Here is a 17,188-nt window from a genome sequence, read left to right on the forward strand (position 1 = left end):
CATTTAATTCAATGAAAATCTATCCCATATCATCCATCTGAAGTAGAATCACCATCCCACCTCCCTTGGTGAGTAGAAATAGTTCGTAATAGTTGGCAAAATCCTTGAAATAAAATTGGTGTGAAAGTCAATTATTGATCTAAAGCCTGAAATTTTCAAGCAAGTACAACTACCCTCTGGCTTGACCTCAACTACACTTAGCTGAATTTGCGTATTTAGAATGAAGGCCTTACAGTCACAGTTTAGGTGAACAGCTAATAGAGGTATGAGTCTAGCTGCAAATAACTCCAGCCCAGGCAATCCCCTGGTGAATCTCCTCTGCACCCTCTCTAAGGATTTTGAAAGATCGGGGAAGCAGTAAACATTATAACATTCCTTCTCACTCAAGGCTATACATGAGCAAAGTCAGAGAGAGCAGCTTGCATTACTTAAAAACAAAGTGGAAACACTTATTTCTGGTTTTTGAACCTCTTGGTGGGAGAGGCACTTTTCTCCCTGTGATTCAATTTTTATGGCCCACAATCTCACTGCCCAATATCACTTCTCTTGTAATCCTGTCACCATGCCATCATTATACCATGCTGCCCAATGTCTATTTAATGAAAAGCATTGCAAACAAAATGTAATTGTATTAGATTCAGGAGATTTTTTTTTTTAAAACTGCCCCTGTTTTTGCAGCTGTATCCTTGCTTTTCCTTCAAGATAAGTTGCTAGATAATGGTGTGAACGTAGGGGGTCTGGGAAATACAGCTCTAAAATGATATAATAATAGTTATGGGCAGAGCAGCTTTTACACAATTGATTATTTACCAGCTGGAAGTTCATAAAAGCACTATTATCCTGTTCCTAACTGTCATGCAATCAGAATCACCTTTGGGTTGTAAAAATCATGTTGATTCTGAATTAAGAATGAGCAATGTTCCCACTGTCTATATGTGCGAAAAGGGAGGGTTAGTATTCTCCTCTTCTCTTTGGTGTGGATCATTGACCTGAAACATTAACCTTCCATTCCCTTCACCACAGATCCTGCTGACCTGCTGAGTATTTTCACCATCTCCTGACTCAGGTTTTCAGAATCCGCAGCATTTTGCTGTCTGCCTGAGTGTTTATGGCCAATTCTTTCTCCCTACCCTGTGCTACGATTCTCTACACTATTATCATTAGGCTGACATTCACGCAGCACATATCAAAATTATTATAAGAGCTTCTTTTGTGGAAACATTGACATAGAAACATAGAAAATAGGCACAGGGGTAGGCCATTCGGCCCTTCAAGCCTGCTGTGTCATTCAAAATGATCATGACTGATCATTCTCCCTATACCTCTTGATTCCTTTAGAGGCTAGAAATCGATCTATTTTTTTCTTAGATACATTCAGTGGACGGGATTTTGTGGTGGCGGAGGCAGCCTGCCATTGGCTGGCAGTGGGATCTTCTGGTCCTGCTGCTGTCAATAGGATTTCCTGTTTTATGCAAACCCATGGGAAACCCATGATATGGGTTCGCTGTTAGCGGGACCAGCAGATCCTGCTGGTGGGAACGGCTGGAAAATTCCGGCCAATGACTTGGCCTTCATTACTTTCTGTGGTAGAGAATTCCATAGGTCCACCACCCTCTCAATAAAGACATTTCTCCTCAACTCAATTCTAAATGGCCTACCCCATATTTTGAGACTGTGACTCCTTGTTCTCGAGCCCCCCAGCCAGAGGAAATATCATCCCTGCATCGACCATGTCCAGTCCCATCAGAATTTTATACCTTTCAATGAGACCCCCACTCATTCTTCTAAACTCCAGTGAATACAGGTTTAGTTGACCCAATCTTTCCTCATATGACAATCTTGCCATGCAAGGAATCAGTCAGGTGAACCTTCGCTGCGCTCCCTCTCTTGGCAAGTATATCCTTTCTTCTGTGATGACACAATGACAGTATTAGGTGCTGGTGCTGGAATCAAATGACCAATCACAGTCCTTAATCTACACCTGTCATTGGATGCTGTTGGAAATGCCATATCATTTTTCATATGTAATTACACATGTTCCATGACTAACATCAGGACTATCCAAACTGTTAGGATCCAGAACCAGAGCCCCAAGGTACAGTATGAAACCAGGCTAGACTCCAACAATTTTTCTGTTGGGGCATAAATGTGAGGAAAGGATATTTCTTTCCAGGAATGATTTCACTGACACAGTAGAGATCTTTTATAGTGAAGCAAAAATTGGCCCATAACTTCCAGCTGAATATCATCTTATGGGGATTGTGTGCTGCACATGCTTGTTGAGATAATATGGAAGTCTCAACGCATGAGTATGTGCATTGAAAGCATGCCAAGTTTAAACATCTGGTTCTGCTTTTTAAAGCTATTGGGATTGGAGAGCTGTGCTGAGGTCCCTCCCTAACTTTGCTGACTTGCCCAATGATAGGTGAGTATTTACACATATTTATTTGCACACTTTGTTTCTGCTCTAACTGCTATGAGTTGAGGCAGCAGATGTTCCTTAAGTGGGTTGAATTTTTTGTAAATGTTTTTAAAAGATGTTTAAAATATATGTAATGCACAGTAAGCAAAAGAAAGATTTTAAAAAATGTATAACCTTGTCATGACTGTGGGCGGCACGGTGGCACAGTGGTTAGCACTGCTGCCTTACAGCGCCAGGGACCGGGTTTGAGGGCCGGGTGCAAATCTCGGCTTGGGTCACTGTGTGGAGTTTGCACATTCTCCCTGTGTCTGTGTGGGTTTCCTCCAGGTGCTCTGGTTTCCTCCCACAGTCCAAAGTTGTGCAGGTTAAGTGGATTGGCCATACTAAATTGCCCCTTAGTGTCAGGGGGCCGAGCAGGGTAAATATATGGGACTGAGTAATTATCCTGCTGTCCAAAAATCTGAGCTGCATTGCCTCCAGACAAACCAACTGCCTGTAGCATAAAGCTGAATTTTGAAACATTCCCTTCAAACACAAAAATATATATATATATACATATATATTGTATATATCAGTTGCACTATTATTGTCACAAAACTAACTGCTGATAATTGATTCTGAAGAAATTGAAACATCACTACAAATTTTAGGCTGTCATAAAGCAGAAAGATCCTCAATTTTATCGCAATCACTTTTACCAGGAGAATTGCAAGGTATGTTCCACTGATTTATGACTCTTTACCAAACTGATATCAATGCTTTGAGGATAGAAGGCCGGAGTATGATTTTAATGTTTTCACCAATGCAAATAAATTTGTCAGTTTATGACTGGGTGGCATTAGTGTTAACTCATAGCTCCATGATTAAAGAGGATAATACCAAATCATTTCTTGCACCTTTATTTGCAATTATAGTTGCATTGGAGTACAAGAAAGTCTGAATTTTGTAATTTATGTGATTTATTTCAATTTGAATTCAAAGTGGGCACGTAAGTTCATTAAGAAATTGGTAAGTACATTAAGAAATAATTAGTTTCAGCCAACTGAATTGATTAATTAGTACATGGAACAAATCAAGCTTATGCAGTAAGCTTTACTTTCTTCAAAGAACATCTTATACTTTATTACAGCTTAAAAGAGTAGTTGAAGAACTATTATATGATCAAGAAGAAGGGTTTCTTGTCACTTCCTTAATGGCAGCTAAGAATGGGCAATAAATACTGGCCTTATCTGTGATGCATAAATCCTGAGAATGAAGATGTTAAGATGAAATTACAATTGTAATTGTTAATTTCCAATATTACATAAACTGATACAAGACAAATATTTAGTGAAGAATGTGCTTATGTTTCCTGTTAAACTTTTAGAGCTTAACCGACTAAATCATATCAATTCCAAATAAATTAACCCATCTCTTAGCTAATATATAAATTTTATGGTATGTTTGTCTATTTTTAAAATTTATTCTGATCTCGTCTGCGGTTACCCTATCATGCTGCATTGCCCATACTTCACTCACTCAAGTGGATTTTGTCCTGCACCTCAAAGTCGTCCCCCTTCTTAGAGATTCAACACTTTGTGAATCACACTTTGCACAAAAAGGGAGGCAATTGTTCCTAACCATCATGCTTAATAAACTGCTATAACTGCTAGCAATCTGTGACGAACTCTCATCATCTTGCTATGCTTCATTTTCTCTGTGGTGCCTTCTAAAATATGATGACTTATACACTTATACATACCTTAAATGGGATTTTCCGGCCATTCACACCAGCGGGATTCTCTGGTCCTGCAGCAGTGAACGGAAATTTGGCTGAGCACCAAATTCTCCACCCTCACTTGCAGTGGCAACAGGGCGTGAACAGCCAGAGAATTCCAGCCAAGTTGTCATAATTTCCCCAGACTTGTAAGTAGCTTTGGAAATTCTTCCCTGAATCATGTTGCTTTTTCTGAGATTCCTAATTCACCAACTTTGTAGATAAGCTGTAAATCTGTGCAAGTTTGCTGGCTCGACAATGATGTGGAGATGCCGACATTGGACTGGGGCGGGCACAATAACTCACCTGATGAAGGAGTAGCTCTCCAAAAGCTTGTGATAACAAATAAGCTTGTTGGACTTTAACCTGATGTTGTGAGACTTCTTACTGGCATAACAATGAGCACTCTTGTTTGGGAATCTCTTCCTTTATGTTGGAGTTTTGCAGTCAATTTTCCCTTGACTTTCAACTGTATACTTCCGGGACCATTGAGTTTTTTGGTGGATAGCCAAAGTGTCTTTGGTTTTAACCACATCTCTGGATCTGACAGAATTGAAACTCCTGCTCCAGTGTCTAACTTGAAGTTTGTTTTATGTCCATTGACCATAATATCTGCACTCCAATAATTTCCATGTGATCCTGTGAATTCTCCCAAGAATGGTACTTCTAGTGCTTTTTCTTCTTCAATTTCTTGAATGTCTTCAGTTTCTTGGTTGTTTTTCCTTTAATTGCTATGTTAAAAGCTGTTTGCTGTGACAAGCTATATTAAAATGGCCTTTTTTTTTTGCAGGAATGGCACTCTGCATTTTTGGTGGGGCATTCTTTTCACAAATGCAGCCTTTACCCACCACAATCAGATCACTGAATAATGGCAACCACTGTGCCCTCTTCTCTTTTTTTTGCTGTTTAAATCCTCAGTGCTATAAATTGGACTGTAGCAGCCTGTTTTCTCCATGAGATTCCTTTTTTGCCTTGAATAAAACTTTTGTTTTCTTTTCTCTCTCCTGCCTGCCTTGCTACCTGTATCACTTTCAACGGGGCCATGTCTTTGTTTATGCTCTGTCTGACTATAACATTGTCTGCACCACTGATGATAGCATTTGGTCAGGTACTAACCTGCTCTTTCCTCGTCTTTTCTGCTAGCCTGGATGCTCTTCTATATGTGGTGAAATTGCATACCCATTTCCTCCACTTCTCGGCCAGGTTGGGTCCTCCCATGTGGTCAAAGCACTCCAGAAGAGTTCGGACTTTTCTATCTCTTCCCTTTAACGTTGCTTCTTCTGGAATAGAGCACTATTCTTGTCCTGCAGTCGATTGCCTCACTGCTCCTTTCAATCGCTGGGCTCGTCACCATGTTGCTTCTTGCATTGTGTTTAACCGTTGTTGCTATCTGTTATTGGTGTCTTTGATCTGGCATGTGGTAGTCGTGGCCCTGGACTTACAGATAAGGCTGAAGGTGATACTGTTAGCAAACCTATGTTTTATTTAACACTATGCTGTTTACAAGGTAGTCTCCACACATTGCTCGACATGGAACACTCTCACTCCAGGCTCTTTTTATCATGTGATTTTATGTCATGATGTTGACAATATATTTACATATTCAATATTAACCCTTTGTACGACAGTTGACTCTTAACTTCCCTCTGAAAAGACCAAGCAAAGCACTCAGTTATATCAAACTGCTGCAGGAAAGTTAAGTAAAAATAAAACCACACAGACTAGGGGAGGCAGTGGAGTAGCGTTAGTGTCACTGCACTAGTAATCCAGAGACCTAGGGTAATGTTCTGGGGACCCGGGTTCAAATCCCATCATGACCGATGGTGAAATTTGAATTCAATTAAAAGCTGGAATTAACGCTTCTCGGCCTTTTGGCTAAGATCAAGTGTAGTATCAACATGCTGTGCTTGGTTGAAGTCATTAGGTTACATTTTAGCTTCATTTGAAGCAATTTTTAAAAGCGGCATCTCGGCCTTTTGGCTAAGATGCAAATGAGATCAAGCCTTGGAGGAGGAGCTATGCCTACTCCAATCAGCTTGGATCATGTAGATCAAGCCCAAGACAGGAGGTGAGAGCTGTGTCTTGTCAGCTTGGATCGGGAATGTCTCAACTTGTTGAGACTCTGAATTGGACTTGATTTGATTGAATTGGAATAAAAATACAAAGAAAATCTGGAATTAACACTTCTCGGCCTTTTGGCTAAGATCAAGTGTAGTATTGATGTACTGCACTTGTTTGAAGTCATGACATTACACTAAGGCTTCATTTGAAGGAATTTTTTAAAGCGGCATCTCAGCCTTTTGGCTAAGATGCAAATGAGATCGAGCCTTGGAGAAGGTGCAATGCCTGCTCCAATCAGCTTGGGTCATGTAGATCAAGCCCAAGACAGGAAGTGAGAGGTCTGTCTTGTCATCTTGGATCGGGAATGTCTCACTTGCTGAGACACTGAATTAGACTTTAATTGGATTTATAAACAAAAAAAATCTGGAATTAAAAGTCTAATAATGACCATGAAACCATTGGTCCATCTGGTTCACTGATCCCCGTTGGGGGGGAAAATCTGCCCTCTCCACATCATGTCTACATGTGACACCAGACCATAGCAATGTGGTTGATTCTTAAATTTCCTTTGAAATATCCTAGCAAGAACATAAGAACATAAGAAATAGGAGCAGGAGTAGGCCATCTGGCCCTTCGAGCCTGCCCCGCCATTCAACAAGATCATGGCTGATCTGAAGCGAATCAGTTCCACTTACCCGCCTGCTCCCCATATCCCCTAATTCCCTTATCGATCAGAAAACTATCTACCCGTGATTTAAACATATTCAACGAGGAAGCCTCCACCACTTCAATGGGCAGAGAATTCCATAGATTCACTACCCTCTGAGAGAAGAAGTTCTCCCTCAACTCTGTTCTGAACCGGCCCCCCCTTATTTTGAGGCTGTGCCCTCTAGTTCTGGTTTCCCTTCTAAGTGGAAAGAATCTCTCCACCTCTACCCTATCCAGCCCCTTCATTATCTTATATGTCTCTATAAGATCACCCCTCATCCTTCTAAACTCCAACGAGTACAGACCCAATCTGTTTAATCTCTCCTCATAAGCTACACCCCTCATCTCCGGTATCAACCTGGTGAACCTTCTCTGCACTCCCTCCAAGGCCAATATATCCTTTCGCAAATAAGGGGACCAAAACTGCACACAGTACTCCAGTTGCGGTCACCAGTGCCTTGTACAGTTGCAGCAAGACCTCCCTGCTTTTATATTCTATCCCCTCGCGATAAAGGCCAACATTCCATTCGCCTTCTTGATCACCTGCTGCACCTGCAGACTGAGTTTTTGCGATTCGTGCACAAGGACCCCCAGGTCCCTCTGCACAGTCGCACGATGTAATTTTTCTCCATTTAAATAATATTCCAATTTACTATTATTTCTTCCAAAGTGGATAACCTCACATTTGCTAACGTTATATTCCATCTGCCAGATCCTCGCCCACTCGCTCAGCCTATCCAAGTCCTGCAGACTTTCCGCGTCCTCCACGCAATTCGCTTTCCCACTCACCTTCGTGTCATCAGCAAACTTGAATACCCTAGATTCAGTCCCCTCCTCCAGATCATCTATGTAAATGGTAAACAATTGAGGCCCCAGCACCGATCCCTGCGGCACGCCACTGGTCACCAATTGCCAACCAGAAAAGCACCCATTTATCCCAACTCTCTGCTTCCTGTTAGATAGCCAATCCCCAATCCACGCCAACACCTTACCCCTAACTCCGTGTACCCCAATCTTCTGCAGCAACCTTTTGTGAGGCACCTTATCGAACGCCTTCTGGAAATCTAAAAACACCACATCCACCAGTTCCCCTCTGTCAACTGCACTAGTGACATCTTCATAAAAGTCCAGTAGATTCGTCAAACACGACTTTCCCTTCATGAATCCATGCTGCGTCTGCTTGATCGAACCATTCTTATTCAGGTGCTCTGTTATTTCCTCTTTAATAATGGACTCTAGCATCTTCCCAACTACGGACGTTAAGCTAACCGGCCTGTAGTTACCCGCCTTTTGTCTACTTCCTTTTTTAAACAGCGGCGTAACAGTAGCTGTTTTCCAGTCAGCCGGCACTACCCCAGAGTCCAGTGAATTTTGATAAATTACTACTAACGCATCTGCTATTACCTCAACCATTTCTTTCACTACCCTGGGATGCATTCCATCCGGGCCCGGGGACTTGTCTACCTTCAGTCCTATTAGTCTACCAAGCACCACCTCCTTAGTAACAGTAATTGTATTAAGGACCTCCCCTCCCACCAACTCTCGATCTCTAATATTCGGCAAACTATTTGTGTCTTCCACCGTGAAGACCGACACAAAGAACTTATTTAAAGTTTCAGCCATTTCCTCGTTTTCCACTATTAAATCCCCCCTCTCATCTTCCAAGGGTCCAACATTCACTCTAGCCACTCTATTCCTTTTTATATACTTGTAAAAACTTTTACTATCATTTTTTATATTTTGAGCTAGTTCAGCTTCATAATCTATCTTTCCTTTCTTAATCGCTTTCTTAGTCATTCTTTGTTTTTCTTTAAAGCTTTCCCAATCCACTAATTCTCCACTATTTTTGGCCACTCTGTACGCATCTGATTTTATTTTAATACTCTCCTTTATTTCCTTCGTTATCCACGTCCGGTTATCCTTTTTCTTACAGTCCTTCTTTATCACCGGAATATATTTTTGCTGAGCACTTAAAAAAATCTCCTTAAAAATCCTTCACTGTTCCTCAGCTGTCCTACCTACCAGTCTGCTCGCCCAGTCTACATTAGCCAATTCCACCCTCATCCTATCGTACTCCCCTCTGTTCAAGCAGAGGACACTGGTTTGGGACCCTACTTTCTCACCCTCCATCTGTATCAGAAATTCCACCATATTATGATCACTCATCCCAAGAGGATCCTTCACAAGAAGATCCTTAATCCTACCTGTCTCATTGCACAGAACCAGATCCAAGATAGCTCGCTCTCTCGTAGGTTCTGTAACATACTGTTCAATGAAACAATCCCGACAGCATTCCAAGAACTCTTCCTCAAGCCCTCCACGTCCAATTTGAGTCGACCAATCAATATGTAGGTTAAAATCCCCCATGATTATTGCCGTTCCACTTTTGCACGCATCCATTATTTGCTTGTTTATAGCCCTCCCCACCTCTAAGTTATTATTTGGGGGCCTATAGACCACGCCTACCAGTGTCTTTCTCTCCCTACTATTCCTTATCTCCACCCACAACGATTTGCTCCTTAGAGCCTATGTCGTCTCTCACTACCGTCCTGATATTATCCTTTATTAACAAAGCTACCCCACCTCCTTTTCCTACCTGTCTATCCTTCCTAAATGCCTGATAACCCTGTATATTCAGTTCCCAGTCCCGGTCACCCTGCAACCACGTTTCTGTGATGGACACTAGATCATATTCATTTGTATGGATTTGTGCCATCAACTCATTTACTTTGTTTCGAATGCTTCGTGCATTCAGGCAAAGTGTCTTTATGCCAGCCTTTATCTGGACCGGGTTTGTTGAAGCGCTACTAACATCTCCCAAGCCCTCTCCTCCTTTAGCTAGTTGTTTATTCACTATACTCCTGGCATTAGAGTAGACACATCTCAATCCCATGGTCTGACCTCTCCCCTCCTCTGTTCCCAGTCCACCTGCCCTCTTGCACTGCCTATAACCCTTCTCTGTTTGCGAGCTACCTTCCTCACTCTCAGTCATGTCGCTTTGATCCCCTCCCCCCATTCAGCTCAAGGGCAAGTAGGAATGGACGATAAATGCTGATGCAGCCAACGACACCCACATCCCATGAGTGAATAAAAAAACTATTAATTCATTAATATAAAGTAAATGATATAACAACTGGTAGCTATGGGTTGGATATTATTGGCAGGATAGTCAGGACTGATAGCTGTGGAGTCAGAGAAACGTGGAAATTAGCAATGGTGATGTATAAAAAGGAATCTACAATGTCCAGATAAATCTGGATACAGAGATAGTATTCTCGGACTGTGACCAATTGCCCTTTCATCGGGGAAAAACAAACAACTGCCAGACATAGTTCATGATGATAGTTCACATGTGTGCTTTCATTTATCTAGTGCAGCATGATTTTCATTACGAAAGATAACACTCCTGAATTATAAACTTTACATGGATGGACACAATACACATTGGAGTGCTACTAAAAAATATGGTTTAGAAATGTGTTTCTAACATTTGTGGTTACAATCATTATTTTTCATTTTATATTGACATATCCACTCTGTTTATATGGTTTAGAGTAGTCATTTTTTTTAAAGCACAGGCAATTAAGCAATACGTCATTTGGATCAAAAATGAATCCATTTAGCTGGCTCTGCACAGAAGTAAATTGCAAGGAAATTGTTCCAAATTGCCACCAGATTTGATGCATAATTGGCTTAAAAGGTTTTCAGCACTTTCATTTCTGCTCATTTGTTACAAAATACGACAAAACCAGCAGGAAAATTGTTGAAGAAGTTAAATGAAAGCATGCTAGATCCTGATCTTCAGGTCGTCGTTGGCCTCTGGTATAGTACCAGAAGATTGGAGGTTAGCGAATGTTGTCCCATTGTTTAAGAAGGGGAACAGAGACTTCCCCGGGAATTATAGACCGGTGAGTCTCACTTCTGTTGTCGGCAAGATGTTGGAAAAAATTATAAGGGATAGGATTTATAGTTATTTGGAGAGTAATGAATTGATAGGTGATAGTCAGCATGGTTTTGTGGCAGGTAGGTCGTGCCTTACTAACCTTATTGAGTTTTTTGAGAAAGTGACCAAGGAGGTGGATGGGGGCAAGGCAGTGGACGTGGTATATATGGATTTTAGTAAGGCGTTTGATAAGGTTCACCATGGTAGGCTTCTACAGAAAATGCAGATGTATGGGATTGGGGGTGATCTAGGAAATTGGATCAGGAATTGGCTAGCGGATAGGAAACAGAGGGTGGTGGTTGATAGTAAATATTCATCATGGAGTGCGGTTACAAGTGGTGTACCTCAGGGATCTGTTTTGGGGCCACTGCTGTTTGTAATATTTATTAATGATCTGGATGAGGGTATAGTTGGGTGGATTAGCAAATTTGCTGATGACACCAAAGTCGGTGGTGTGGTAGACAGTGAGGAAGGGTGTCGTAGTTTGCAGGAAGACTTAGACAGGTTGCAAAGTTGGGCCGAGAGGTGGCGGATGGAGTTTAATGCGGAGAAGTGTGAGGTAATTCACTTTGGTAGGAATAACAGATGTGTTGAGTATAGGGCTAACGGGAGGACTTTGAATAGTGTGGAGGAGCAGAGGGATCTAGGTGTATGTGTGCATAGATCCCTGAAAGTTGGGAATCAAGTAGATAAGGTTGTTAAGAAGGCATATGGTGTCTTGGCGTTTATTGGTAGGGGGATTGAATTTAAGAGTCGTAGCGTTATGTTGCAACTGTACACAACTCTGGTGCGGCCGCACTTGGAGTACTGTGTGCAGTTCTGGTCCCCACATTACAGGAAGGATGTGGAGGCTTTGGAGAGGGTGCAGAGGAGGTTTACCAGGATGTTGCCTGGTATGGAGGGGAAATCCTATGAGGAGAGGCTGAGGGATTTGGGATTGTTTTCGCTGGAAAGGCGGCGGCTAAGAGGGGATCTTATTGAAACATATAAGATGATTAGAGGTTTAGATAGGGTGGATAGTGATAGCCTTTTTCCTCTGATGGAGAAATCCAGCACGAGGGGGCATGGCTTTAAATTGAGGGGGGGTAGTTATAGAACCGATGTCAGGGGTAGGTTCTTTACCCAGAGGGTGGTGAGGGATTGGAATGCCCTGCCAGCATCAGTTGTAAATGCGCCTAGTTTGGGGGCGTTTAAGAGATCCGTAGATAGGTTCATGGACGAAAAGAAATTGGTTTAGGTTGGAGGGTCACAGTTTTTTTTTAACTGGTCGGTGCAACATCGTGGGCCGAAGGGCCTGTTCTGCGCTGTAATGTTCTATGTTCTATGTTCTATGGACTAGAGAAAGGGAGTTGAACTAAAGCTTTATATATCACAGGTGCATCTCAACTAGTGTGCTTCAGGAAGATTGGCAGAGCCTTGGGAAAGGGTGGAGAGTTTCACAGCTGAGGACAAGGGTCTTAAGTTATAGCAACAACAGTTTGTATTCGTATAATGCCTTTGACATAATAAAAAGACTCAAAAATGCTCCACAGGCGCATAATAAAGATTTGGCACTGAGCTGCATAAGATATTGGAGCAGATGACTAAAAGCTTGGTCAAAGAGGTTGGTTTTAGGCGACATCTTAAAGAAGGAAGGAGAGGAAGGGAGGAGGAATGGTTTACGGAAGGAATTCCATGAAGATACAATGCCAATGGAGGACCAATTAAAATCTTGGATGCTCAGGCAACTTAGCTGCGCAGCTTGGGATGGGCAATAAAGAATGGGTAATCTATTAGGGATGGGCAATAAATGTTGACCGAGCTAATGATGCCCACATCCTCTGAAAAACAAATTGAAAGTGTAATGTTGCATGCTCATATATTTTGTCAAGAACACAAAGGGTATTTATTAACAAAGAAAGACTGCACAGAGGCCTTCAGCCTCTCCTCCTCCCCCCTGGAGGAGCCTACTGGGTGTCCCAGTCCTTACATTTCTTCTACATGTCTTCTAGATGTCTTCTACCTGACTTCTGCCCAAGTGAGGACTCCACCCCTGTGGTGATTGTCCCTTAAAGGATCAATCTGCAGGGTAAGGGTCACATGACCCAGTGAACCAATCAGGGAGCAGAGTGCGGGATCACCCAGGTAAGCACGGGCGTTTGTACTCATTCGGGAGCTGGTTGGTCAGCCATGAGGCTGCAAGCCTCTTATACTTTTAACCTGTAAATAAATTAGTTGTGTTTTCCCTAAACTGGTGAACGAGCATCTTTGCAACCACCTGGGATGATTACCCACCCCGAGTCCCAATTGGTCCCACAAATCAGGTGACCCTCTTCTGCTCTGTTGTCCTTAAAGGAACACACACCACAAAAAGCTACTCACCATGCAGCAGGCTGAATGTTCCTTTGCGGACTATGCACAAGTCAACCCCTTTCAATCAGTGTGCATGCACAGCCACATAAAAGAATTAAATGGGTTTGCAGGCACTTTGAAAGAAATTGCTTGCATGTGTGGAGAATATTACAAGGGTTGTACTCAAAATTGTGCCCAAAAGTTCCAAATTGGAGAAGCACAGATATCACAGAGCAAGTTTATTTATTAGTCACAAGTAAGGCTTGCATTAACACTGCAATGAAGTTCTGTGAAATTCCCCTAGTCGCCTCATTCCGGCGCCTGTTCAGCTCAATGCACCTAACCAGCACATCTTTCAGACTGTGGGAGGAAACCGGAGCACCCGGAGGAAACCCACGAAAACACGGGGAGAACGTGCAAACTCCACACAGACAGTGACCCAAGCCGGGAATCGAATCCGGGTCCTTGGCGCTGTGAGGCAGCATTGTGCCACCTTGTCGCTCTAAAGTTGTAGAGCTGAAGAAGATTACAGAGTTACGGAAACCATGGAGGGATTTGAAAATGAGGATTAGAATCTTAAAATTGATGCGTGGTCAGACTAGAGGAATGGGCATTATTCTCTTTGCAACAGAGAAATTTAAGGGGAAGATTGATTACAAGTGTTCAAAATGATGAAGGGTTTCAATACAGTAAATAAGGAGAAACTGCTTACAGCAACCAACTGCTCAGTAAACAGAGAAAACAGATTTAACATAATTGCAAAGGAGCCAGACCCCTTCGGAGAGATTTCAGTGGCAGGGATTTAAGATTTGGAATGCACTAAGGATAGTGGAAGAAGATTCAATAGCAACTTTCAGAACAGGAAATTGAATCAAGGAAATATTTACAGATTCAAGGGGAAAGCACAGCAAAGTCAGGCTAACTGGATAGCTTTCTCAAAGAGCTGGTATATTATATACATGATGGCCTCTCAGCTTGCTACATATAAAGGCAGGTTGGCCAAAACTGGGAAAGATGTACATTTTTCTAATGCTGACAACAGCCATATTAAGTGGGCACTCAGAGTCATCTCTCTGGCTGGTTTCCATAGGTACAGGATGTCATCAATTGTAGGCATGTCACAATCCAAGCACCATCACAGCAACTGGAAGTTATTAATGCACAACTGATGTGAAAGCGCAATGAGTGGTTTATGCAGATATGTGCCAGATCCACTTGGAGCTGATAGAATGCATTCATATTGTGGCAGCCCAACATTTCAGACCTTTGCGTTCACAGCTGACTCTCTTTGGAGCCAATGGATATCCCTCCCTCAGACTTGGCTCAAGACGCCTGTGAGGAACCACATCAATGAGGCACAAGGGTGTTACAAAGAAAGCCACATGACCACCAGACGCGTCATAAAGCAAGCTATCAGAATGTTGAAGATACACTTCAGGTGCCAAGATGATATGGAATCACCCTTCAGTATGTGCCAGAGAGGGTGGCTAGAATGATAATGATATGTCTGGCACAGCATTCCACAGCCAACAGGACTGCAGATGGTGCCTCATCATTCATTTTTGAATAAGGATAACATAGAGGAGGAGCAGAAGAATTGGGCACCCATTGCAGACAGGCATGTCCTAATATTGCAAAGATTCAGCTGGTGTTGTAACCCACAGAATAACATTAGAAATGAAATCCTGAAATCCACTGCCAATAGGATCACCCTTCCTTCCCTTGCACTAAACAGCCATTCAACCTTGATCCCATTGTGTATCACAACATTAATTGCGCAGAAGGGCGAGTTAGGACTCAGGAAGCAATAATGGACAACATGCGGAATTGGTGAAAATCACATTTATGTAGCATTATAAACAAAAGGAAACTTAACAACATAACATTTTCTCAAATACCCATGCGCATATCCATGGTGGATTACAATTTCTTTAACTTGAGTTCTTACTGCTTCAATGTAGTGAATTCCATTTGGTTACAGCTAAGGTATATGCAGGATATTCAGATGATTTTGATTCATGTCTTCTGAATGTTAGAAGCCTTGAGAGTTCCACTAGTGCCTGCGCAGGCACCAACATGAGGTGAGCTGTCGAGCTTCGGGTGATAGGGGGGCGGGTGGCAATGAGGGAGGGTTGGACAGAGTATGAGTGGAGTTTCCACTTCCAATGCCCCTTTCGCCATTCCCTCTTCTTGGCCAGTACCACATCACTCCTATGACTATGATGCAGGCCAACTTTGTAGAGATCAGTAACACAATGTATGGCCCAGAATAAAGTATCTGCCACCCTGATTAAGGCACACACAATTCCTACCTAGCTGTGGTCATTGGTTGCATGGAAATAGTTGAGAGGCAAGCTTGAAATTCCACAAAGGTGGCCACTGTTTCCATGGTGGAGCAGACTCGATGGGCCAACTGGCCTAATACTGCTCCTATATCTTATGAACTTATGGCAGACTTAAACCTCCTTGCATCTCCAACCTACGAGCAATTAGATTGAAATCCTCCATTCTCTCTGTTAGTGTAGAGTTTGCATGGCACATCTGTCAATCAGGTTTATTTGGTAGCAAGTACCATTAGCTTTCGGAGCGCTGCTCCTTCGTCAGATGGATTGGAAATGTGCTCTCAAACAGGGCACAGAGACACAAAATCAAGTTACAGAATACTGATTAGAATGCGAATCCCTACAACCAACCAGATCTTAAAGATACAGACAATGTGTGTGGATAACGTTAACGGCCAACTTTGTCTACCTGATACGCTGCAGGAAAGGATGTCCCGAGGCATGGTACATTGGGGAAACCATGCAGACGCTATGACAATGGATGAATGAACACCGCTCGACAATCATCAGGCAAGACTGTTCTCTTCCTGTGGGGGAGCACTTCAGCAGTCACGGGCATTCAGCCTCTGATCTTCAGGTAAGCGTTCTCCAAGGCGGCCTTCACGACACACGACAGCGCAGAGTCGCTGAGCAGAAACTGATAAGCCAAGTTCCGCACACATGAGGACGGCCTAAACCGGGATGTTGGATTTATGTCACATTATCAGTAACCCCCACAGCTTGCCTCCTGGACTTGCGGGCTGTCGTGTCTGGAGACAATACACATCTCTTTAACCTGTGCTTAATGCTCCCTCCACCCACATTGTCTGTATCTTTAAGATCTGGTTGGCTGTAGGGATTCGCATTCTAATCAGTATTCTGTAACTTGATTTTGTGTCTCTGTGCCCTGTTTGAGAGCACATTTCCACTCCATTTGACGAAGGAGCAGCGCTCCGAAAGCTAATGGTATTTGCTACCAAATAAACCTGTTGGACTTTAACCTGGTGTTGTTAAAACTCTTACTGTGTTCACCCCAGTCCAACGTCAGCATCTCCACATCACATCTGTCAATGCCAGACTGAGTTGCTGATGCACCGCCAGCATTTTTCTTCTCAACATTAGCTGTCAGTACTCAACATCTGTGCTCAGCTGAGTGGATGTTGGAGAGGATTGTACACCCCTGCCGCAACACCTCCCTTCCCCCTTCCCCTTTCCATGTGAAATCTCCAGGGCCAGCGTGTCCACTAGGTGAACTAGGCAGGCACCTAGGGCGGCAGGGTTTGCAGGCAGCATAGAACTGCTGACCTTTCTTTAAAAAATGGAACTGAAAGCCAGCTGGATTTGTGTTGAGCAAATAACAAATTTGTCTTCGCTTTCCAGCAGGTTATTCATACTGAAATGAAGGGATTGTGTCCATTACTCAAGCTGTCTTTTCCTTTTAGAAATCGCAGTAACATTTTACATTGATCACTGTTTTATAGCCTTTTAAAATGAGCTGTGGTGTCAGCCAGGCCACCTAGTGCGTTCATTGTGACAATGTGCTGCTGGTGTATGCACCATCTTTTAATTGGGTGCAAATTGTGGCATTTTTTAGTTACCATCAATATATTGAAAAGTAGTTAGTGTATTGTAGATTGCATAAAATA

At 42.7% G+C, this 17,188-nt stretch overlaps 2 non-coding genes across 2 annotated transcripts; both read left to right on the forward strand.

Moving 5' to 3' along the window:
• The first annotated feature begins 6,033 nt into the window (after positions 1-6,033).
• Positions 6,034-6,232, forward strand: LOC144508799 (U2 spliceosomal RNA). The gene has a single exon (XR_013500351.1). It is a non-coding gene; the product is annotated as a U2 spliceosomal RNA (small nuclear RNA).
• Positions 6,233-6,357: 125 nt separating this feature from the next.
• LOC144508816 (U2 spliceosomal RNA) lies at positions 6,358-6,556 on the forward strand. Its single transcript, XR_013500358.1, has one exon. It is a non-coding gene; the product is annotated as a U2 spliceosomal RNA (small nuclear RNA).
• Positions 6,557-17,188: the final 10,632 nt, after the last annotated feature.

Source organism: Mustelus asterias, chromosome 20 (genome assembly GCF_964213995.1).
Source record: "Mustelus asterias chromosome 20, sMusAst1.hap1.1, whole genome shotgun sequence".
NCBI lineage: Eukaryota > Metazoa > Chordata > Chondrichthyes > Carcharhiniformes > Triakidae > Mustelus > Mustelus asterias.